Raw genomic sequence first — 25,615 nt, 5'->3', positions numbered from 1 at the left:
TTTCCTTTCCTTATGTGTTCATGATTTTAATTATGATTCCCCTTGGATAAGAAAGACTCTTTTCTTCCAGCAATAGGAATAATAAGAGTGCTCGCCTGCAGGCATGGAAAGGACATATGGCAGGAGTATTACCAGATCCCTATAATTAAAGGGAATCTCTCTCTCACTTATGTGCTGACTGGTTGTATTCTGTGTCTATAAGCATAAATGAAGTGAAAATGAATTATGTGTGTGTTTATTTTATTTATATTAATCTCGTATGAAATAAAGCTTTTCTCCCCAATACTACATTGATTTACACAACATTACACCATTGTTTCAGAAAGGATCCAAATTTCTTATTCCAATGAGCATACCCCTTCAAAGGCCCTCTAATAACAAACATTAAATGTATTATTTTGACCAGATAAAATATTTTGCTATTTTCTGTGCACTCTCTTCAATAAAGTATATGTTTGAGTTTTGGGTAGCCAAGGATGAGTAGAGTATAACAGTGCTTTATTAGCAGAGACTCATGCAGCCATTATACAACAGTAACTTTCACTTTTAAGCTGTCAGGAAGTATGCACAGTATAAGTCTGGGCACAGTGACATCTACAAGCCATTTGTATAAACACCACATATTCCCCCTATAGTAGGAAAGCATTTGGGCAAATGTAATAAACAACAACAATGCATCTTAAAGCAATAATATACATTATTCACATCACATAGTCCTGGGTCCATGCAGGTAATTTTCTGATTCTCTCAGTATGCCTTATGGGTTCTCTTTCTTCAGGCCTATTGCAGTTGATATCAGGAGTAGGAAAATGTCCTTCATCAAATGGAGCTTCTCCAAAGTCATATCTAACAGGAGCAAGACGACTTGCATTCCATATGCGTCCATCAGACAGTTCATATGTGTATGGTCCTCGCTGGCGTCTCCCTTTAAGTGGTGTAGTAAATTTAAATTGTCCTTCTTTCAGTATTCCTGGTTTCTTAATTCTGACTAAAGATCCAGGCTGAAAGTGTACTTCTCTGGCACCATGTTTTCTGTCAGTATAAGCCTTGCATTTGGCTTGGTGACGTTTCACAATGTCGGCAGTAGATGATTTTGTAGGCACAGTATTTTGTGGAAGTTTGATGTCTGCAACAAGTAACTTAGTGCGCATCTGTCTGCCATGTAATAATTCAGCTGGAGATGATTGGGTTGTTGCATGGCACGTTGCTCTGTAGTTATGTAGGAACTCTGTTGTAAATACTTTCCAAGATTTCCCAGTAAGATTTGCTGTCTGTAGTGCTTCTTTCAGACTTCTGTTGAATCACTTGATTTCTCCATTTGCTTGTGGGTAATACACTGAAGATTTCCTATGCACAATATTCCTCTCTCTCAGAAAGGATTCAAACTCATATGAGACAAACTGTAGTCTGTTGTCTGATATTAACTTCTTTGGATTACTTTCTCTGCTGAAGACTGTATACAGAAATGTTATTACTGTAGCTGATGTTATATGAGAAACAAATGTAATTTCAGGCCATTTACTGTAATAGTCTATCAAGGTTATAGCAAATCTGCAGTCTACAGGAGCATCTGTAAAAGGACCGACAATATCAATTGCAAGTTTTTCCCATTCTGAATCAGGGAATGGTACTGGCTAAAGTGGTGGTGTATGTGTGATAGCTGTTTTGTCATGATTCTGACAAGTAACACAATAATGAATGGTAGTTACCACATCAGCATACATTGCTGGCCACCAGTATAGTTCTCGTAGTCTTTGTTTTGTACGTACAATTCCTTTTTCTCGCAAGGTCTCTGGTACCAGTAAACGATGAGCTCCACGGACAACATAGCCATCTACTAAGGACAGTTTGTGTCTAATACTGTAGTAAGGTTGAAAATCAGGACTGAGTTTCTTCTCAGCATTTGGCGATTTGCTTTGTAAGATGTCCCGTAGTTTTACTTGAATTGGACATGTGGCAAGCTTGCTTAAAATCAGCAGCTGTAACTGTAGATGATAGTAAATCAGTCAATGCTACAACTTCTATTTCCTCATCCAGTGTATCAGAAGCTGCAGGTAAAGGTAAACGCAGGGCCGCCATCAGGGGGGGACAGGGGGGACAAGCGTACCGGGCCCGGGCATGAAGGGGGGCCCGGCAGCGCGGCATTTTTTGAAGATCCGGGCCCCCCTTACGAGCGCCCGAGCCGTACGTCTTGCCTCTTGCGTGCCGAATGCGGAAGTGCCGAAAAGCCGAAGCCGATGCGCCGAAAAGACCCGAAGGCACGGAAAAAGCCGAAGTCACGAAGCGCCGAAAAGACCCGAAGTCACGAAAACAGCCGAAGCCGAAGTCCTGAAGCAGCGCAAAGACCCGAAGTCACGAAAACAGCCGAAATTGAAGTCCTGAAGCGGTAAAAAGACCCGAAGTCACGAAAGGAGGTGAAGTTGAAGTACTGAAGCCATGAGTTCAATCCTACTGAACACCAGTTTGTGGTTTTTTTTTTTTTAATCCCCTGGCCACCAATGTATTATTTTAATATTCTATAGGCCCCTGCCACCAATCTTTTTTTTAAAACTTTTTTTTTGGGGCCCCAATTTTTTTTTTTAACTCGTAAGGGGCCCCTTGCCACCATTGTATTTTTTTGTTTGTTTTTTTTTTTAAAAAAAATTAATTTTCTTTTTGGTGGCCCCAAATTTTTTTAACTTGTAAGGGGGCCCCTGCCACCAGTTTTTTTTTTTTTTTTTTTTTTTTTTTTAAAAAATTATTTTTTTTTCAAATTTTTTTTTGGGGCCCCAATTTGTTTTAACTTATAAGGGGACCCCTGCCGCCATTTTTTTTTTTTTAAAAAAAAAAATAAAAAATTTTTCAAATTTTTTTTTGGGGCCCCAATTTGTTTTAACTTATAAGGGGGCCCCTGCCACCAATGTTTGTTTATTTTTTAGTTTTTTTACATTTTTTTTTGTTGGGGCCCCAAGTTTTTTTTAACTTATAAGGGGGGGGCCCTTATACCAAAACCAATGTTTTTAAAAAAAAAAAAAAAAAATTTAATTTTTTTTTTTGGGGCCCCAATTTTTTATAAGGGGGCCCTGACCATCAATAGCTTTTTACAACTTGTGTGGGGGGGGGTTACTTTTTTAGCGCTGATGTCTGTGTGGTCTTTTAACTGCGATGTGGAGTAGGCGGGATATGGGGTGGAGCTTGGTCGTCAGTGTGGGCGGGGCCCCGTGATTTCTAATGGCGGCTCTGGGTAAACGTGACAAACAATCAGCAGTAACATTTTTCAAACCTGGTTTGTACTGCATTTTGTAGTTGAAATTCAGTAGCCTTGCTGACCATCTAGCTATACGCATTCCAGCTCTTCCTAGTGCCTTTGTTGTAAGCAGTGTAGTTAAAGGGCTATGATCAGTGCATAAGGTAAATTCTCTACCCCATAGGTAGGTTCTCCATTTTTCTGTTGCCCAAACACATGCTAGAGCTTCTTTTTCAACAGTGGAATACACTCTGTCTCTGTAAGTGTCCTGGATGCAAATGCAACCGTTTTTTCTGTATGATCAGCATGGATCTGTGTGAGAACTGCACCAACGCCATAGTCTGAAGCATCTGTAGTAACCATAGTGGGTAGTGCAGGATCAAATAAAGGTAGCGCTGGACTGTTCACAACTAGCTGTTTCACTATTTCAAAGCTATGTTGAGCAGACTCTGACCACACCAGACTTAAATTTAGACGTAGTAGTGCTCTAAATGGCTCCACAACTGAAGCATAGTTGGGAATAAACTAAGAATACCATGAAGTAAGACCTAAGAAAGCTCGTAAGGTCTGGAAATCAGATAAAGGAGGTGCTTGTGCCTGACATGGTCAGGATCAGGCAGTAATCCATTTTGTGAGATTATATGATGCAGAAATGACAGCTGAGTTTATCTGAAGTGGCATTTGGAAAGGTTCAGTTTCAGTCCTGCAGAATCAATGCATTTCAGAATCTTTTCTAGGTAATTGTCATGAAGATCCATAGTTGGAGCGTAGACAATTATATCATCCTAGTAGCATTCTACACCAGGTATGCCATGGAGTATAGAAGACATCAGTCTTTGAAAACAACTCGGTGCTGAAGCCAGTCCATAAGGTACATGCTTGAACCGAAACAAACCATCATGGGTGATAAATGCAGTGAGGTCTGTACTTTCCTCATGTAGTAATAATCTGAAGATCCAGAGTAGAAAATAATTTTGCTCCTCAGAGTTCTGAAAATATTTCTTCTATGTGGGGCAAGGGATGATTATCCATAACAACTGCTTTATTAGGTTCACAGAGATCAACACACAATGGAATACCTCCAGTTTTCTTCATTGTTACAACAATTGGTCAAACACATTCAGAGGATTCTGATTTTTCAATCACATCTTGCTCTACAAGTTTCTTTAGTTCCTGTGAGACAGTCTCCCTTATAGAGTAGGGCAATCGCCTCAGTTTCTGGCATATTGGTTTTACATCTGGTTTCAACTTAACTTTGTGTACAAAGTTATTTGCACAACCCAGTGAAGTGTTGCTTTGTGGTGAAATTTTAGACAATGGCTGTGTGGCAGGCACTGGTGCTGTAGTAATGAGACCATCAACTAATTGTAGGTTTAATGCAGCAAAGAGATCCCTTCCAAGTAAAGCAGTACCCTTATTCACAATGTAAAAGTCACATTTTTCAGTATTTGATTCAAATTGTTCAGTCACTGGCAAGCAACCAAGCACAGGGATTGGATCCTTTAAGTAACAAACCAGTTTCAGGGCAGGTGCAACAAGAGGATCTTTTGCAAAGTATTTCAAGAAAATATCCTTTGGTAGTATAGAAACAGCTGAACCAGTAACAAGCATCAGGTTAATGGAGTGTCCCTTGTCAGCAGAAGCAGTACTGACACTGACAGTGGATATAAACTTGTCTGGAATAAATGTACCAGCTTTATCCACACTTAATACTGTAACGTTTGTAGTAGTGACTTCATGAACATCTTTAGCAGAACTACGGCAGATCTTAGCAAAATGTCCTACTTTTGTGCATTTGCGGCACCGTTTAGCTTTTGCAGGACATGTAACATGATTTGCAGTGTGTTGTGTTGAACCACAGCGAAAGCAGCATTTTCTATTTGTATTTGCTGTGTGGTTTTGCAGAGTATGTGAATCCCTTTCCTTAGCACTGTATTTTGCCTGTGACTGTGCATTATTAGGCCACAGTGCTGAATTCACAGTCTGTACATTCCCAGCAGTTGCCTGACTGAGAGTTTTAGCCTCTGCCACTGCTGTTTCAATTTGGCTAGCAACTATAGCCTTTGCAAGGGTTAAATCCTGCTCTAGGAGCAGTCTCTCTCTAATGCGAGGTGAGTTTGATTTTTCCACTATTTGGTCTCTTAGCATTTCATCTGTTAGATTCCCAAACTCACAGGTAACAACCAGCTCTCTCAAAGCTGCTACAAATCGTTCTGTGGATTTGCCATTACATTGTCCACATTGGCAGAATTTATATCTTTCACAACCACATTTACTCTTAGCGCGAAAAAGTTCCTTATAGCAGTAAGAGCAGTTTCATAAGTATAATCAGGTAATGGTAATGTATAGAATATACGCTGTCCCTCTGCTCCCAGGCAGTGAATAAGTAAAGCACGCTTTCTGGCAGCAGACATCTCCCCTTAGTCAGCAGCAATAATGTAATTTTCAAACATACGGATCCAAGGAGTAAAAGGTATGGTAGGCTCACCAGGGATAGGAAGAAAAGCTGCAAGGTAGAAGAGCCAACTCGTTGTCAATTTGTTATGTTTTGGGTAGACGTGGATGAGTAGAGTATAACAGTGCTTTATTAGCAGAGACTCATGCAGCCATTATACAACAGTAACTTTCACTTTTAAGCTGTCAGGAAGTATGCACAGTATAAGTCTGGGCACAGTGACATCTAGAGGCCATTTGTATAAACACCACAGTATAAATCCAAGGCAGGGTTTGGACGGCCCTGTGTGGGGATTGAGCAGATTGGGGCATGGTTATTCAGTTATATGGGGCACTGTTACTTCATACAGCCTCTGTGCCCATAACCTCCTATAAGATAATGGAGAACTGGGATGAGCACAAATATGCCTTAAATGGGTTAATGAAGTTAGAGAATGTAGTTATTCAGTGCTGTTATACAATACTTCTTTCATAATGCTAGTTACATACATCTCCTGCTATAAGTTGAGTCATTTTTTAATAATAATATAGTAGTTTTGCTGATCTTATGGGAAGTGGAAGGTACACCCATGCTACAACTGTCACTCTTGTATTAAAGGAGAACTAAAGCTTAGCTAAAGAAGTAGAGAACGTTGTGCATTATGTTTTGGGGGGTGTAATACTCTTTGGTAGGCTTTTATTGCATTATGAATCTTAATTGTGCATTGCAAACTTTTAACATCTGCTCCAAAGTTTCGTTAAATATTTTGTCACAATTTTTTTGTTGCAATTGAGAAATTTTATTACATACACTGCAAATGATCGCAAAAGCAATTTGGAAGTTGTTGAGGTCTTTAATCAGTCAAATAATGGAGCAAACATGGTCGCTAACATTTGCAAAGGTGTTTACAAATGTTTTTTGTGCTAACGAAACATATTACATTCCCCCTGTCAGTATGTAAAATATGACATTCTGGCTATATTCATTTTTAGGGTTTAATTCTCATTTAAGGGGACAGTCTCTCACACATAAGAGTCACTCATTGCAGGTAGCTGCCTAGGCTTTTTAAAATTAAATGGCAGCTTTACGTAATGCATTTGGAATGCCCATTGGTATGGTCGCCTTTTACTGGTCTGCCAGTTTATGCAAAGTGCAAAAATGAACAACATTGTCCAAAAGCGGCAACCTTTGCACTATACTAGCTGGCACTTGCCATTGCGCATGGTGTTGTTGGGCTTTTAGAGGTTGTGTCCAGACACTTTTGGCCATGGAGTTTATGTTATATATGATACCAAGTGTGCTACAGTTCTTATTACCTTTAGCAACCAATTAACAGATAACCTTTCCTAATCCAACCTTATAAGAAAAATAAGACTAATTTGTACTGTGTATAGAGCCACATGCTGTGCACAATATTGTAGTTGTACAAAAGGGACTGTCAGTCTGTTCATCACTCCTGTTACACTAGAACATTGTTCTCCAAGAAAAGACATTGTTTTAAAATATGCTGTTCTCAGCCTACACACAGTCAGTACAGTCAGTGCTGCAGCACGCCATTCACATAGGCATATAGCCAAAGCACAGTAAAAGATGTATTACCTTAGGTAAAACTGATATATACTGTATTTTATGTGCAAAATATCAGTTTCAACACTTATAGGAGAACCAACTATTGTGTATTTATATACACAAATAAATATTATAAACACACAGTAGGAATAAAGATGCAGAGACCCAGCCAGAACAATTTTGGTGTAATTTATGATGAATAATGTAGTTGCAGTTGTGCACAAAGGTACTTGCATCCAAAGCCACTCCTCACTTGACAATGCTGCCTTTGTCCCACCTCTGGAATATACATTCTGTCTTTTCTTTTAATTAAAAAAAATATTTTCCTATTTTTTTACCATTACAAAGCACTCATTTAAAAGTTGGATTTTTGCCACTTAAAGGGGAGCTGTCACCCGAAAAAAATATTCCAAATCCTATTTTATCACATTAGTCAAGTAAAATAAACTTTAATTACACTGTATAAAGCATTTGAATCTTGTTTCCTTCGGTCTGGGAATTCATAATTATAGCAAGCAGGCAGGAGCCATATTGTGCACACTGTTATTAATGCAAGCCTTGCATCATCTCAAAATAACCTCAAAATCTTGTTTGTGCACCAGGAAGGGGGACATGATGTCCATTCCAATGCACTGGTTACAGAATTAAATGGTAAAGAGAGTGGGGGAACTTGGGGAGAGCAGTGACATCTAGTAAGTGCTGAATGGAAAGTGAAAGTAATTGCCTGCCCCGCCTCTATGCCTTGGCATAGAGGAGGGGCAGGCAATATTTGATTGACAACTTAGATTTTTAAACGAGTTTACAACAGCTATGAGTGATTTTATAAAAAAAAAGAATTTGGATTTCATGTTAATTTGAAAATAACTTTTATTATACAGATTTTTATGTCTTGGTGAGAGGTCCACTTTAACATGATCCCCCATCACTTTATAAACAGGGCACTTTGTTCAGAGCTCCCTGTAGATGTTTGAACAAACAAAACCCGCTCTTCTCTAAGCAGCAGCCTTTGAGAGACTCATTATCAGAGTGCTTCTCATTGGCCAGGTAATTTGTTTTATCAGCCCTTCCTGCACCCTGCAGGACCATGATGTGGAAAATGTACTAACTTGAAGTCGGTGTAATTATCTTGTTTAGTGCCAAAATAACAAAACACACAGACTTTTTTGAATAAAAAGAATAAGCAAAAAGTATGCTCAGCACATGCTCTATTTATTCAGCTCATGTTAAACAGGGGTATAGGCTGTCCATTAAAATATATTTATATCATAGGCAGTATGAATGGGGGATATTATGAATCCCTGTTTCTGATTTCCAAAAAGTACTTTCATCAGACTGGGGATCTTGAATGTAATAAAGCATACAACGAAGAAAGCAAAACCCAAAACCCAATTGTTTTGCTCTTGCAGTGATGCTTCTGCACAGATTAGTATGGGCAATTGGATTCCTTGGCATAGTCTGGCATAGATTTTTGATTCCCAAATGGAGATCTTCATCATCCTCCTAATTAAAGGAAAACGTTACCCCGAAATGAATACTTCATCAACAGACAATCATATTAAGTGACCAAACTGGAATATATTTAAGTAAATATCATATTTCATCTCTTGTCTTGAACCACAATGTATCATGTATGGTTTGTTTGGCTTGTTTATGTACACTGTGAATCGAAGGATCCCAGGGGGCGGCCCTTATTTCATAAAATGGCAGTATTTGATTTAGGATTACCCAATGGCACATACAGCTAAAAAGTATAAAAAAGCCATTTTATGCAATATATTTTTATAGAGATCTACATTGTTTGGAGGTATAGTTTTTCTTGAAATGGTCTTTCTCTTCTATAGTCTTAAAGGACCAGTAACATCAAAAACTGAAAGTGTTTAAAAGTAATGAAAATATCATTTAGTGTTGCCCTGCACTGATAAAACTGATCTGTTTGCTTCATAAACACAACTATAGTTCATATAAACAAGCTGCTGAGTAGCAATGGTGGAAATTCAAAAACGGCTATATGGCACAGGATAGATAATGGATAACCGATAGTATTATGTTCTACAGAGCTTATCTGCTATCTGCTGTGTAACTTGAGCCTTTTCTCCTTTGAATAGCTGCCCCATGGCTACACAGCAGCTTATTTATATAAACAATAATAGTGTTTCTGAAGCTAGCACAGCAGTTATACTAGTGCAGGGCAACACTGCACTCTATTCTTATTACTTTAAAACAATTACATTTTTGGATGTTACTGGTCCTTTAATGACAAAGCACTGGCTTCAATAGAATGTTACAATAGCGCTCTTCCAGTTAATGAATGAGTTTGACCTTTTTGACCTTGTTAAATCTTAATCCTTCTGCACCAGGTTGATCTTTGTTCTTGGTGTATGACTTGTCCTTTGGTTCTGACTCTAGTTATTACCAAAAGTAGGATTGAACGGGAAGGTTTAATTTTCCCAGCAATTGAGGACCCCATCAGTTAGTTGATGCAGTCTTTTTCCCAGGGCCGCTCCTGCCATGAGGCAAGGTGAGAACTGCCTCGATGCTGCCCACGTTCCAACGCTGATTTTTAAGCTCGGATGGGGGGGTGGCTACATCGGAATCGCCCCTGCCTTTTCCCATCAGCACCCATTCCCATCATTGTAATCCGATCATTTGGACCTACGGAGGAACAATTGGATTAGCCCAATATTGCCTTGCCTTTGGGGGGCATATCAGGAGAAAGATCCACTCATTTAGCGACCTTGATAAAATAGGTCCCTTAAATGTTCAGTAAACCTAACAGTCTGCCTCTTTTTTATTTATTAAAAACTCATGGGATATATACTTTCATTTCCCTGTAAGGAGTTGGGGCTGCACAGATCAGTTTAGTGATTTTATCCACTTGCCCTCAGTATCCAGTGATCTCCCTGTGCCCAATCAGTCTGGGCACTAAATTAGGATTGGCGCTCGGAGCTGTTCTCAGCAGGCACGTCCATCACTTGTTTCCATAGATATTTTCTTCTTCTTGCGGACGTTCTACTTTTTGCCACCAGAGGCAGGCGAGTTGATCAGAACAAATTAGAAGGATGTGCTGTGCCCAGAGAACCGGGGCAGATGCTCATGATAAAATTACGCTGCTCGCATAGTCCATCACTGAATGACAGAGATTATTGGGGCACAAGGTAAGGATGGCTGCAGGCTGCATTCACTCTGCTCTTCTGAATGGCTAGTTATACATGAATAACAATAATTGTTGTGCCCAAGCCGAGAGCCTGATGATGACGATGAGCCTGTGAGATGAACTGACATGCCGGGGGGAGAAGGGATTATCTCATAGGGATCTATTGTCTTCAACCTGCTAATCTTAGCTCCTTACTGCCCCCACCATTTAACCCTTTGGCGTAAGGCATGCCCAATTAAGCAGTTCTGTATTAAATAACGGGTGCGTAAGGGTTTGATGGGGTGCTGCATCACGGAACCATTTCAGCTAGCAATCGTATCCCCTGTGCTTACAATGGATCCATGTATCTCATCCTGTAGAATAAATCAATATACAGAATAACTGGCTGCATTATGTGACGCATATACATGCGATTATACCCATACACAGAGAATGAGGCAATATTGCATTTTTATTATTTTCCTTGGCTGAGGGGGGGGATGAAAATTGTAAAATTATTAAGTGCTCATGTCTCCTGGGTTATCTGTGCTCTCCACTAAACAGCCTTCTAGCCTCAAGGAGCCCTGTTTGGTGCCAGGGGAAGCTGCTTAGCCAAAGAGAGTCCCCTTCCCCACTGTTGGCAAAGTGCTTGGTTGGGGGACATACTGATTGGGCTAATGGTACATGGTTGTAATGTCTAGTGTTTTCTCACTAGGTGGTAGGGGAACAGAACTGTAGTAACCATTCTGAAAGCGGCACTTTGCGCCAATCACTTGTGTATATGGCTAAAAAATGCAGGACTTCACATTTTCAATTTATAGGCACCTGCCACTAGACAAGCCATGGCACATAGTGGTGTTACTTTACGTACATTTTTTATTATTCTTGACTTGCTCATATCAATCTAATCTAAATCATGATCTTGCACACCAATGCTTCATGCATTAGGAAGTAGGAAGTTGTTTAGTAGGAAGGAAGCTTTTAAAAGTAGGAAGCTGTTGCAGGTTCTTGTGTTTGTTTGGAACACGGCTATAAGTACTCCCATATTGGGAGTAATATGGATACCCATAACCAGTTCACACAGAAAACTACATAATCATTCTGGCAGTGCCCATGTTGTTCGAGGTTAGGTCTAGAGTCTCATGTTGGTAGGAACCTAAATCGTTGCCACTGAGCTAGTGCAATTATGCAGAATAACACATCTTTTTCTGGCTATTCAGTGCAGAGAAAATAGGGACTTTCCAGTACAAATGAGGGACTGCAGGTTGAGCTGTCAAAAGAGGGACTGTCCCTCCGAAAAAGGGACAGTTGGGAGGTATGGTAGGGTTTTAATTGGTTTTTTTTATTGAAAACTTTGCATATGCAGCAGCAGGGCAGTAGGCAGTAACTTAACTAGTAGTTGTGGGGCCTGAGTGCAGGACCGCCAACCCCTTCTAGATGCAATTCTTATTAAGGATTCCTTCTGGCACAATCGTACAGTGGGCCCTAAAAGAGTGCAGGCCCGAGTGCAAGGATGTAACTACAGAGGAAGCAGACCCTGTGGCTGCAGGGGGGCCCCACGAGGCCCTAATTGAATGTGTAATTGTAATATATATTGGTAAAACTGGACACCTCTGGATATTTTGGGGGGCCCTAAAATGATTTTGCTGAGGGGCCCAGTAACATCTAGTTACACCACTGCCCGAGTGCAATCACACCTGCCCCACCACTGGTAGTTCCACCCCTGGCTATGCTAATATAAAGGCACTTTATTTTTTAGAGCTTGAGCACACCCCCTGTATTTTACAGCTGTGCCCACAGCCAATTACCCAATATAATATTTGTTCTGCTGCTGAAATACAAATTTGGTAGGTAGTAGGACATTACACTACATTATCGTGTTGTATCCTTCAGTCTATCAAGCTAACACTGGAAAAACAAAGCACTGATATTGGCTATTCCAGCTGTTGTGCTATGTACTGCTGTTTGTTAGTGAAGAATTGTGACATTTACTTCTTAAGGTTGTCTGATTTAATCTTAAAGGGGATGTAAATTTCCATAGAAACCTTGTTATAGGGTTAATCTTCCTGCAAGGTCCTAATCACAGCTTTCTGTAATGCTATAACTGAATAAGGCAGCCCCCTCATTCTATTCAGCGGGGAAAGTTTTACAATATAAATGTTTTCACAGAAGGGATAATACTTCCTCTACTGGAGGCTCTGCTTGGCAGTACATCTTCCAAGCCTGGAATTCAAAAATAAGCACCTGCTTTGAGGCCACTGAGTACCATCTAAGGGGTTGGTGAGCAACATGTTGCTCTTGAGCTACTGGCTGGGGGTCACTGCCATGCAGTTAAATACCTTATAAAGTGGTTTATGAAGTTTTGCCAAGTATTTGGTCTTTCCCAGCCATGTAGGAGCACTTTCAGTAAGCCTCCATTGCCTTAAACCTTGTGGTTAATAATTTGTATGGTGAAACTGTTGTCCACTTTTAAACTTTTATTCCCCCATAATGCTGAATTCCCCTTTTGCATATTTTTGCATTGGTTATTTAACATTTTCACATTTTAAACTTGTTTTTTTTTTTTTTGCAAACAACAGACACAAACTGCCATGTTTTCGTTACTCAGTCCAACGCTAAGCACCCATAGGTAGAAGCTTTGACTTTGATAATACAGTGATGCCTATGTCCCCTGTCCTGCCCTTACCTGGCACTTACCTTGCACATCACAAGGGAATGCAGGCAGGCAAGGTACAGCATAGCTTTATACTTACCACCTGGTCTGTGTATCTTGTGGATGAATAAAAAGCGCAGCATTACCTAGATACAATTGCTGTGTAGAAGATAACAAATTTAGTGTTTTTGTACTTGCTTGCTGGGCATAAGTAAATGACCCCTAATATGTTTTTTTGAAGCTTGTGATATGGATCTTGCTGTATACAGTATATTCTGCAGATTCAGAACTGGGGACAATTATAAGAGGCAGGAGCCCCATTTGCAATATTGGGGGTTGTTTGCCTTACTGCACTTTTTTAGAGTTCAGTTGTTTTAGAAAGATCACCAGCACAAAAACTTTTTTCAATCACTTTCTATTTTTTTATTTGTGAACTTAATTTTTGCCACTTCCACAGAAGCTAATTACAGCCCATCCCCACACCACTTAAAAGAGGAACAAACAACAATTTGCTTCTGAGGAAGTGGCAGGTGGCCACGAAACGCATCGAGCGTACAGCCCATGGGACCATAGAGGCATGCAGTTTGTATTTTTTACATTTTTAATCATGACGGAATACAACTTCATATTTTTAAATATTTTCCGGTCTCTCTGGTGCTCCATCATTGGACTGTTGTAATGTCTATTGAGCAGAGCTTTAACCTCTTATATCGGTTAAGTTACTATGTACAGTAGAACCCTGATTTTATATTTTCTAGAAGGGCTGCGTCAAAATGAGATAAATTCCAGGAAAAAATAATATCTTGGGAAAAAAATGTAGTTTTTTGTGGGACTGGTAAACAAAAGAGTCAACTTCAGGGAAACTTAAAATCTGGGGACATTCAGGGTTGTGCTGTATGCATATATTTTTTATGTATTCTATATGTCTTATGCATATACTCTTTGTTGTACAGCTCTGCTAAAAAATATGTTGGAACTTCATAGATAATAATAATGCTACATATTATTCATTATGAAGAAACTGGTTTCTTGTGTCTTTCTTTTTGCAGTTTCAGTCTCCAGACTGAAGTTTTCATACTCAACTAGTTCATATGATTAAACTACTCAAGATCACATGAGTTGTACTTGAAGTTTATCGTTTAAAACCCACCACTCTGAAAGCTTTCTTGGGGATTAAATCAAGGACCAAAGGAGTCAAATAGTTTTCAAGTATTTCAGGTCTTCCTTCTTCCAAAAGAACCTGAAGTTGATATATTTCTGGGAGGCTTTATCCATGGACAAATCGAGTGCTTGAATTTGGAATTATATATTGTGGCATATGCACTTTGTTTAGAATAAAAAATAGTTTTGGGAGTGAAATTTGGGTTGTGTATTAAAAAAAGAGTACCATCCACAAATAGAGTGTACTTAAAGTTTTTGGTACCTATTGTAAAATCTGAAATATCCAAGATACTTTTAGACAAGCTGAAGATCTTGTTTAGTAGAGGATATAAAGCAGGATCAAAGGCGTTTGACGGTTTGCTGTTAGCCAGAACAGCCTTTTACTTATTTGATATTTCCTTAATTAGAGAGTGGGCTCTTATCTCTGAGGGGTGGCCACTGTGGGGTTAGATTTGCTTTAACATATACTGTAGTGTTAAATTTAACAAATTGTTCCTGAATCTTTCGGAGCTTGTATACAGTTGTCCCAGTGGACTTCATTATAGACTTCATTATAGCTTTCATAGCGGCAAGGGATGTTCCTTTTTGTGCCTAGCATGCTTTTATTTCCTTTCTTCTAAAGAAGACTACTGGTACATATTTGTCAAAAGTCCCTGTTTGCAGCAGATCATGATTGAGTTTATCTAAGTATTTGATTTAAATGAAAATTACTACCACGTGCTAGACAATCCTGCCAACAGTCATTCGCCCAAGACAACATTTCAAAAGAGACTTGTGAGTACCTCCAACAATAATGAATCAATCAGTTAAAAAATTGAAAAATGTATTAGGACATAAGAACAAGACAGTCATTCGCCCCCCAACAAGTGTAAGAAAATAGCTTCTGTTTATTGGTCTAACCCATACCATTAGCAGAAAAGACATAAATTTACTAAACGGCGAAGTGGCTAACAGTGGTCCTGGTGAAAATTCACCAGCGAATTAGACAGAGTAACGCAACTTTGTAGTCTAACGCCTGTCGAAGTTGCACTCTGGCGAAGGGGCGAAATTACGCAAATTTACTATGTTTTTTTTTCTATGAACGTTACCTCTTTCGAGTTGATTTTACCAGGTTAGACCAGGCGAAGTGCAATAGAGTAGATAGGAGTTTGGGAAAAAAAAGTTGAACATTTTTCTAAGTCCCAAAAAAAGTTGGCGTGTTTTACTTTTTATAGGGTGATAGGCTAAAAAAGATCTAAATTTTTTTTTAGTTTGCCCAACTTCCCCCCTACATTTTATAACATACAGCACCTTAACTATACTGTGGGCACATGTGTAGTGCATTAGAACACCCCTATATACTTTTATTAACTTTCCCTGGGATTGTGTAGTGTAATGTGCGCTGCAGCATACACATCCATTAATTTTTAAATTTGCCGCCGTATGCAAATTAGCCTTCGCCAGCGTAACTTTGAACGGCCGATCTTACTATCACTTGCGCAACTTCGCAAGCGTTCGGTAACCTGTGCGCAACTTTGGATCTTCGTGAATTTGCACAGCCTTGACGAATCTATGCTTGCCGAAGTGCGGCAAAGGCAACGCTAGCAGATTTTCGGAGGTAAGTAAATTTCCCCTACAGAAACAATTAATAGGATTTATTAGATCTATTAGCAAAATGTTTCACAGCAGAACTGGTCACCCACCAAGTATGATTCCCCAGTCCTGTTCTCAGAAACAAAAACCTAAATATTTCTAAAGTAATGAGAATATTTATAATTTTAGCACTGTTGCTACTTTTCAGCTCTGTGGATCTGAGTTTGATTCTAAACTGGACCATATTTGACCATATTTTCATCCCACAAACCGAGACTTGATATTTCTCGAGTTTCTGAGACTCCATTACAAGAAGATTGTGACAAGCCAAAATTTATTTCACTGAGGGATGGCTAACATTTTTGCCCCCCGAAGTAAAATAGGTTTCCCCTTTCTTATAACTGGGGAGTTTAAGCCCTATTAGTTTAAAGTTGATATTGTTAAAATTCGAATGACTTCCTACAGTTAACCTAAAATCAGGGTAGTGAGAAAATGAACATCCTGTGATCTTGCCAGTGGCGTAACTATATAGAAACAGACCCTGCGACCAGCTCAATAACTGAAAAGAATAACCTCCCTCCCCAGCCACTCTTACATGTGGTGGGGAAGGGGGACACAGGTGGCTGGGAAACTCCATCATGGGGCAGGTAGAAGGCAGAGTAGACAGTTGTGGGGTGGGGAGTGGGCGGATTGGGGGCAGTTAGTGGGCTGGTGGGTGGGAGGTTGGGGCTGTCAATGTACCAGGCCCCTCTGAAGAATTTTTGGCAGAGGGCCCTGGTAATGGGCGTCCTGCAGTTTCACAAAAACATTCGCTGATGCTAAAAAGAGGAATTCACCACAAATCCATTTTTTTCTGGCAACAAATTTCACTGATCATTTTTCATACAATTTGACCATGCAAGGATATTTCTGAATCCTTCAAAAAAAAAAATTCAGGGATACAGCCAAATATCAAATCAAATCCTGGATTGCAAAAAGAATAGCAAATCAATGCAATCCTTTTATTGTGTTATCCCCTTTATGATTTTTTTTTTTAATCTTTTTTTTGTCCAGTTTAATATATTTCCTTCTCAAAGCCAGAAATTAGTCTATAAGACTGTTAAATCAGCAGGAGGGAGATGAGAGACAATGTTTTCTAAAATGAATAGCAAAACAGTGGTGCAATCCTTCCATGTCCCCCTGCCATTCCTGTTATACAAGAAATATATTATTTTGTCTGCTTTCAAATATTTGTTTTGTCAAGGATGAAACTGTGACTGTGAGAAACCAGTGAGAAACCAGTAAACCACAGGAAGGAACAGAGAACCAGATAAGATGCAAGAGGAACTAATATCTGACTATTCAGTTCCATGTTGCTTCATAGAATTCACTGGAATTTGTACAAGATAAAACTTTTTCATAAGGTTTCCATTTGTCCCCTTATTTTCTCAGAGATAGACCCCATTCCAGGACCTTTGTCCCAGTACCACTTCAATTTTAACATGGATCTTGTTGACTTGGCATCTCTAGAATGCTGATTATCAATTTATAGAAGTGAATGCTTTTTAAAATGAACAGTAGTAGTGATGAATACTGTCCACACAGTGGCAGGACTCAGTTACTCCTATTAGTGTCCTTTACAGGAAAAGCATGTTTATGACAGAAATGTTGGTGTCACATGAGCAACTTTGCTATAAATAATTTGGTATAAATATTCTGCCAAAACAGAATCTCATCCACACCACCTCCTGCCTATATTTTTCTATTTAGTGTAAAGGCTGACTTGGAGCAGTTTTCCTCAATATTAGTTTCTACATAGAAAACACCACATGCGTTCCTTCTTGTGCTTCCCTTTTATCAGATTTTTTGCACTTTCATTTTTTTGAAAATAAAGAGGGGAAAAAAATCTTACGAGCAATTGTAACCAATTTACAAACATTTAGCAGTAGAATTCAGATTCAGAACAATCCAAGTCTCTCAATATCTCTTGTTTCTTTTGTCTTCACCCAGATTCATCCAATCAACTTTTTCATAAATATTTTAGTGTGTTTGAAGAACTATTCATTGTCTGAAAATTAAATATGTTTTATTTCGCTGTGCGTTAGACCGCGTGATGAAAATTGCAACAGAGTATAGATATTTTTCTTTAATGCTACTGATGTCTTCTTATAATTCCTCCATTGGTTAATTGAGCTCTTGGCTTTCTTCTATGACCTCTTTCGTTCTTTCGCATTCGTTTTTATCCTGCATACAATTGGAATGAGGCAGTGCAATTTAAACATGTCATTCTTAAGACTTGAGATATCAGAAGGTTTAAGCTACTAATACCAGGCCAATCATCTCTTTGTAAGAGACTCCGGTGTATTGTGAAACTAATGTGAATTGCACAAGTGCTTAGTGGAGTACTATGAGTAAGTTTTCATACTTTTTCTATTTCTACACAATGACATTGCATGTCAATTCACATGGAGTTACCCAATTACACCCCCACCATCCGTTATCCAGTTACCTGCACCAATAGCTACCTTTTCTTCCTGTGATTTGCAACGTATTTGTTTAACCCTGTGAAGTAGTAGTAGCCCCAGGGTTCCCACAGCAGCCAGTGTCAATGGTTGTAGCATACTTGCATCTAAAAAATCATGTGCAGTCAGCATTTTGTCCAAATGCCAAAAATTACACAATTCCGGCTTCCATTTTCTGCACAATCGTACCCCTAGCTGCCTTTTGTAGCTATAATTACATTTAGATTATGTAGGGGGAAACATGGTGACTTGCACACTGCATTTATGGTCGGAAATGACCCTTACTGTTCTTGACTTCTTGGACAAGCAGAATAAGTTAGAAGTTTAGTTTAGAAGAGGTATCTATCTATCTATCTATCTATCATCGATATATCTATTTATTATTTATCTATTATCTATCTATCATCTATTTGTCTATCTATCATTCATCTATCTATTTATATATCTATATATATATTTATATATTATAAAGTCACATCTGGTGCACAGTGAGCGACAAAAAAGCAAATGCCTGGGTGCTGGTTACACAATTTAATACACTAATTCCAAAATTAAACCGCACAACACAGGACTTTATCCAAATAAAGAAAAAGTGGTTTATTAAATGTTTCATCCCATTAACTCGGGCCATCTTCAGGAAAATTTAATGTGGTTTAATTTTGGAATTAGTATATATATATATATATATATATATATATATATATATATATATATATATATATATATATATATATATATATAGTTAGGTCTATATAGTAAATTTGATGGACTATTATTTTTCAATGCAGCAATGTAGAAAAACCTCACGGCACTCAGGTCTGCGTGAAAATTTCAGTGATTTATTGAAGCGGAGTGCAATGCAACGTTTCGGGGTGACCCCCTTTGTCAACCCCCATGCAGACCTGAGTACTGTAAGGTTTTTCTACATTGCTGCATTGGGAGGTTGCCGAGCCTCCACCCACGTGCACCAGGCAAATCTTTATCTATCGTAAAGGAGGGTGTGCGAATCCACAATACATTGGTTGGACTATTATTTTCCAAACCATATTATCTGTGTAACTATGTTAGATAACCAGTGGTTTGAAGAGTACATGCCCAGTGGTGGATTAATGACATATAATATCAGTCTACCAACAGAGAGACAAGCCATACGTGTATTTTGTATTAATATGCATCTCCATATTTTTGTGCAGCCTGTACATTTATCTAATTACATTATAGCTCTTCTTGTTGTTAAGTCCATATACAACTCTGTCTTTTCAGCTCAATATAATGCATTTCTCCAAATACTCCCATTTGAAAATAATAATTAAAAATGTTCTTTGTTTAGATAGTTGCCAGTCTGACATTTCATGACATTGATGTCCTTAGGTCATATAGTTGGAAATCACTTTTGGGCATTGCAGTAGGGCCAAGGTGCCCCCAACCAGCCTCATGGGCTTTGCATAGGAATCACCTGACAATAAATTGCAGCAGCTCACAAGTACTGTTACCCTAAGAAATCTATATACAGTACTTCCTTAACTTATTGGAGTAATGAAGAATCTATTAGAAGTAATGGCTGGATGCCTCTCAGTAATCCTTTATTCCCAGCCTATTAACTGATTTTATGGTTGTTTGAAGGTTAACCTTTCTTAGATGCAAATACAAAGACAACTGGTCACTTGAATTGCTGTAGCATCTAAGAAACTTGCAATCAGTTTTTGACTGCAGAACATCTGGACTGTGATTTCTCAGGCATTGAAAAGTGGTTTTGTTCTCTTTACTGGAAATGTTTTGTTTTTGTCACAGCTTTGCCAGATAAAGCACATGACCATTCGTCATTCATTGTCCTTGCAAAGAAAGGTCAGAAATTTTGCAGATCACTAGAACATATTTAAAAATAAAAACCAAAACACATTTTAAGCACAATATATCAGGCTTGTAAACAAATCAGACTTGTACAGTTTAATTTTAGGCAGTTGTGTAACTACATGGAGCCAACCCCCCGCCCCCGCAAAAAGAAAAAAATCCTGAGGTACAGGCTATAACATACCTTGAGGTAGACAAGCACTTCTTGATTGGAGGGAATCTGTAGAATTACAGCCTCTCCTACACTTCTCACTCAGTTAGTCACTGAAGATGGAGATATGGCTGTAAATGGGATTGCCACCTATAATAATAATACTGGCCTACTAAACATTTTTCTGACCAGGCCAGTAAAATACCACCCTGGTGGAAACCCTAGCTACAGCTAGTAGAGGTGTGACATAAGTGCCAGAGCAATCCTATGAAAACCCAATGAAAGATAAATGTCAGTGCCACTTGACATTGGTGGTCCCAGGAAAAACATCCCACTAGTGGACCCTTATGACCCTACCCCCAAAAATGTGTATTTGCTTCTCTCATACTTATTAATATGCACATATGTTGTAAACTAATCCTAAAAATGTTGTCAGGAGAAAGGACGTGACTGGGATGGGCGAATTTGACCCGTTTCGCTTCGCCAAAAATTCGCCCATTCGCCGGCCCATAATAATTAATAATTTTGACGCCCATTGACTCTAATATGTTCTGAAATTTTTTTGTTGTTTTGCTAATTTTTGAGAGTTATAACTATATCTAGTTATTTGATGAATCATTAACTCTTGCGCTTCCATTTAAACTTTCTACCCCTGTATAATTAACAACCTACCTGGATTCTACTGCTAAGGCAATACATTTTCCCTCAGTCATTTTCCTGACCCCATCACAGACTCCTAAACTATTTCCTATCTGTCTCACAGCTGGGAACAGGGATGGGGGACTATGGAGGGTGGGTGGTAGGAGTTTTCATTAGTTTGGGGCTTTGCTTCTACCTTAATGATCTGTGCCCTAGAAAGGGCATATGGCCCACTGGATAAAGTGGAACAAAAAACTTCACTGGCACACAGGATATTTCAAGCAGGAAAAACCTTGCTAGGTATTTATTGCAGCATGCAACGTTTCGGGGTTACCCCCTTTGTCCAGTATTCTAGGGAGGTGGCCGATTCCTCCTGTTTGCTGTGCACCAGGTGTTCTCTATCTGATTGATTAGGGTGTGCGAGTGTTTCTTGAAATTCCACTGGATAAAGTCCCAAGTAGCCCGGCAGGCCAGTCTGACATTGAATTGTATTGAAGAAGAGCTGAAATAATTTCAACACTGAATAATGGTCGACTGTCTCAGCCTAGAAGTTTGACTTCTGTAATGGGCATGTTGAAGGTTTGTTAAGATAACTCATTCGGCGTTATGTGACAGATTCATTTGAATGGAACTATAATAGTAATTTATCCAAATGTTAACTGAATGTTGATACCTGTGTCAGTTCTTTAGATTATTAGTGTAAAAGTTGACTTTTTCCCCACTAAGCTCATATTTTACTTCACTGCCCATCCTAGCCCAGCCACAAGAAAACCTTAGGAAAGGAAAGAAGATCATGGAACACACTGCTCACTAAAAAATTACCCCAGGCTAGCAAAAGTTTCAGCAAAGTGCAGGTCCAAGGATTAAAATAAAGATGCAAAAAAGGGAATTTTTTTAAAAGTAAGGCTGTAGAGACAGATTCTTTATAGTTCCAAGTGTTGGATGTTTTTTTAGCAATCGAGGAAATACACTGCTTCTGATATTAATTCACCTAGTTAATCACTGACCAATAGACTGACTCCAATTGTTTATAATGTGCACAAAATATCCCTGCCTGTATGAATAACTGTTGTTATTATTTTTAGGTTCCTGTGTGGATAAGGCCCTGTTGTTACCAAGTTTCGCTGCAGTGTCATTGTTGAAGTCAGGTAAAACTTGTTATAAACTTATCTCAGGGGCTGATTTATCAATGTTCCAATTCACTTTTTTAACCCACAAGTTTGTTTTTTTTGCACTAAACCTTATGAATTAGAGTTCCAAATCTCTAAGGTTCAGTGGGGGGAATATAATTAAAAACCACAAGCATTACATTTTTGTGAATGTTTTGCGCTGCTGGCAATGTAGAAATCATTCGCTGGCAAATATTACATCGCTCATTAACGCTTCACTAAGCAAAGGTTAACGTTAACACCTGCTCTGGAGTTTTGTTAAATACGATTTGCGATTATGACATTTTATTTGCGAATGTTCTCAAAAGCCATTTGGTCACAAACTTTGTGAGGAAGTCGTTGTGGTCTGTAATCAGTCAAAAAGGACACAAACAAGGTCGCTAAAATTCACAATGCTCTTTGCAAATGTTTTTTGCGATAGCAAAATATATTACATTCCCCCTAATAAGCTCAACAAAATGTTACAAACTTGAATGTAAAACTTCTAAAAGATTGTAAGTTCACGTAGAAGTCATTGGGAGCTGACCTAGGCAAAATGTAAGTGTCTTTCTAAGCCTTTGCATATCCGATTTGTTTATACAGCCTTATTAGACTTATTATAGTTATATTTGCTTATTATACAGTATTCTCTCTGCATATGTTATGATGGCTTATTCTTCAGCTCTTTTCTCTGTTCTTATTAGTCTTTGCTGAATCAACGTACGATCGGACTTTCCCATCTCCCGACCTGCCACTAACCATAAAGATCAAAGTCTTAACATTCAGATCCTCGATTCGTACAATCAGATCTTTGCATCTATGGCCAGCTTAAGTGTGATTGGGGTCCAGTATTTTACTAAACTGCATTCATCTATGTAATTGCGGATTTTGGGGTGCACATTCCTATTTGTTACCTATTGCTTCCATTTATTGAATATAAACGGTTCATAAGTGTTAATTGCAGGTAAAAATGGGTGATTTGTTTGTGTTTACATCTTTCAGATTTCAATAATATGCAACAGTAATGCATAATTTAAATAATTTCAGTGCTTGTATTGGGGTATTTGAGAACCATTTTCATCTGGTCTGGTCTTGGTTGGTATCTGGTCTGATGTTGTTACTGCTGCAGTCTGATGATATTAAATGCTGCTTTAATTTGGTTCATCACAAGTAGAGGTACAAAGAAGTGAAATACAGTCATATGAAAAAGTTTGGGAACCCCTCTCTGTCTGCATAATAATTGACTTCACTTTCAACAAAAAAGATCACACTGGTATGTCTTTCATTTCCCAGGAACTGGTGTGTTTTCTTAACAAAGATTTTTAGTGAAGTAGTATTCAGTTGTATGAAATTAAATCGGAAAACTGGCTGTGAAAAAATGTGTGTGCCCTTGTAATTTTGCTAATTTGAATGCATGTAACTGCTCAATACTGATTACTGGCAACACCAAATTGGTTGGATTATTTTGTTAATCCTTAAACTTCATAGGCAGGTGTATCCATTCATGAGAAAAGGTATTTAACAGTCGCTTGTTCTATGCAAAAGCTTATTTAGAGAAGCCACAGTCATTTTGGAACAAATTGTTTTGGACTGATGAGACACAAATTTAGTTATTTGGTTTTAACAAAAAGCACTTTGCATGGCGGAAGAAGAACACCGCATTCCAAAAAAAACACCTGCTACCTACTGTCAGATTTGGTGGAGTTTCCATCATTCTGTGGGGCTGTGTGGCTACGCCAGGGACTAGGGCCCTTGTTAAAGTCGAGGGTCAGATGAATTTGACCCAATATCAACAAAAACTTAAATACCATAGAAAATCTGTGGGATGATTTGAAGCAGGCTGTCCATGCTCGGCAGCCATCAAGTTTAACTGAACTGGAGAGATTTTATATGGACAAATGGTCAAAAATACCACCATCCAGAATCCAGACACTAATCAAAGGCTATAGGAGGCGTCTAGAGGCTGTTACATTTGCAAAATGAGGCTCATCTAAGTATTGATGTAATATCTCTGTTGGGTGCCTAAATATATGCGCCTGTCTAATTTTGCTATGATGCATATTGCATATTTTCTATTAATCCAATAAACCTTATGTCACTGCTGAAATACTACTGTTTTCATAAGGCGTTATATATTAAAAAGAAATTGTTACTTTGAAAGCTCAGTCAATGACAAACAAAACTCCAAAGAATTAAGAGGGGTTCCTAAACTTTTTCATGTGACTGTAATTAATGAATCAGGCAATTACAATTATGTGACATATTGTTTATCATCTAAACCATGTAAGCCTGTCATAACAGTTAAACATTCCCCCTGCACGGATATTATAAATTAAACCATATGCTAATAGGAGTTATCTCTAAGGTTACAGCTGATATCCTTTTTTCAGTTCTCCAGTTCATATATTAGCCCTTAAGTATCAGTGTGTGGGTGGATACATAGGAACCAAGCAACTTTGCAACAAAAAGATTATTAATGGCCAACCTTTGGCCCTCCAACTGTTGCTTAATGTAGATGGGAAGTTGTCTAGTATGATATTGGTCTCACTAAGCGCTTTAGACAGAAGACTTCCTTAGCTGTAAAAGTGAAGAGGCTGAATCATTTGAGTTAGTCCACTGCAGTAGGAGAAAGACTAAGGGGGTTATCTACTAAAGATCCAATTTTTTTGATCCGAGTTTTAAAGGGGAAAACATTTCGAATTTTTCAAGATTTATTATACCCCGAGGCTGCTAAACGCCTGAATCCGAAAATACTCCATCTCAAGCCTGCCAAGGTCATGTTGAAGTCAATGGCAGGTGTCCCTTTTACAATTGGAAGATATCATGATCTGCTCTGGGTTTTGTATGATAATCTAAAAAATTTGTGGTTTTCGGGCTATAATCCAAAAAATTAGACATTTCGAATTCTTTCGAGATTTCTTTTCAAGTTTCTCTTATTTTATTGATAAATAAGGTAAAATTGTGGTCGGAGTATGGTCAAAGTTGTTTTAATATTGACAACAATTTGGGTTTCAGTAAATAACCCCCTAAATAATGGCTCAACTGAATTAGGTTGGAAGCTGAACACCAGACCTTTGCATTAGTGGAGGACTCATGTATATGTGTTATCTAGTGATGAGTAAATCTTTAATGTTTAGCGAAATTTCTGAAAAATTTGTGAAACTGCTGAAAATTAGCAAAATGGTTTTGACACGACCTTCGATTTTGTCACACGGTAAAACATTTTTGTTGCGAATCTGACTTTTGACACGTGTCTAATTTTTTCGAAGCACTATGCATTTTACTCAAACTAAATTATAGTCTATGGGTGTTTTTTTGTGGCACCTTTTTCAGCTTTGGGGCTACCAATAAAACGTTTTTCCTTAATTTCAAGGTTTGTTGATTGTGTTGAATCTGTCAACTGCCATGTTTCACTTTGCATTGGATTTGCATTGCTAGTCAATGGGAAGTCCTATTCACATGCATGTTCTTCTCAGTATACTGCTACACACATGCCCTAAATTGTTAGAGAACCTTCTATCCACTAGGCTACAAGTGTTTTTTCAAAATAAAAAAGGCTCACATTTCTTAAAAACAT

General features: G+C 38.5%; 1 protein-coding gene across 2 annotated transcripts in view; it reads left to right on the top strand.

Annotated features, from left to right (window-relative positions):
• The window catches only part of b4galnt1.S (beta-1,4-N-acetyl-galactosaminyl transferase 1 S homeolog), a 65,609-nt gene that overhangs the window by 4,304 nt on the left and 35,690 nt on the right, over positions 1-25,615 (top strand). Inside the window, exons 1-2 of one of the 2 annotated variants that reach the window (XM_018250091.2) lie at positions 10,307-10,384; positions 21,976-22,038. The gene's annotated coding sequence lies outside the window, so the exon portion shown is untranslated. Of the gene's footprint in view, positions 1-10,306; positions 10,385-21,975; positions 22,039-25,615 lie in introns of those variants that run through there. The other variant, XM_018250090.2, reaches the window with a different exon arrangement.

Source organism: Xenopus laevis, chromosome 2S, assembly GCF_017654675.1.
Source record: "Xenopus laevis strain J_2021 chromosome 2S, Xenopus_laevis_v10.1, whole genome shotgun sequence".
In the NCBI taxonomy this organism is placed as follows: Eukaryota; Metazoa; Chordata; class Amphibia; order Anura; family Pipidae; genus Xenopus; species Xenopus laevis.
Note: the sequence above shows the minus strand (reverse complement) of the source record. Positions and strands in the feature narration are given on the sequence as shown.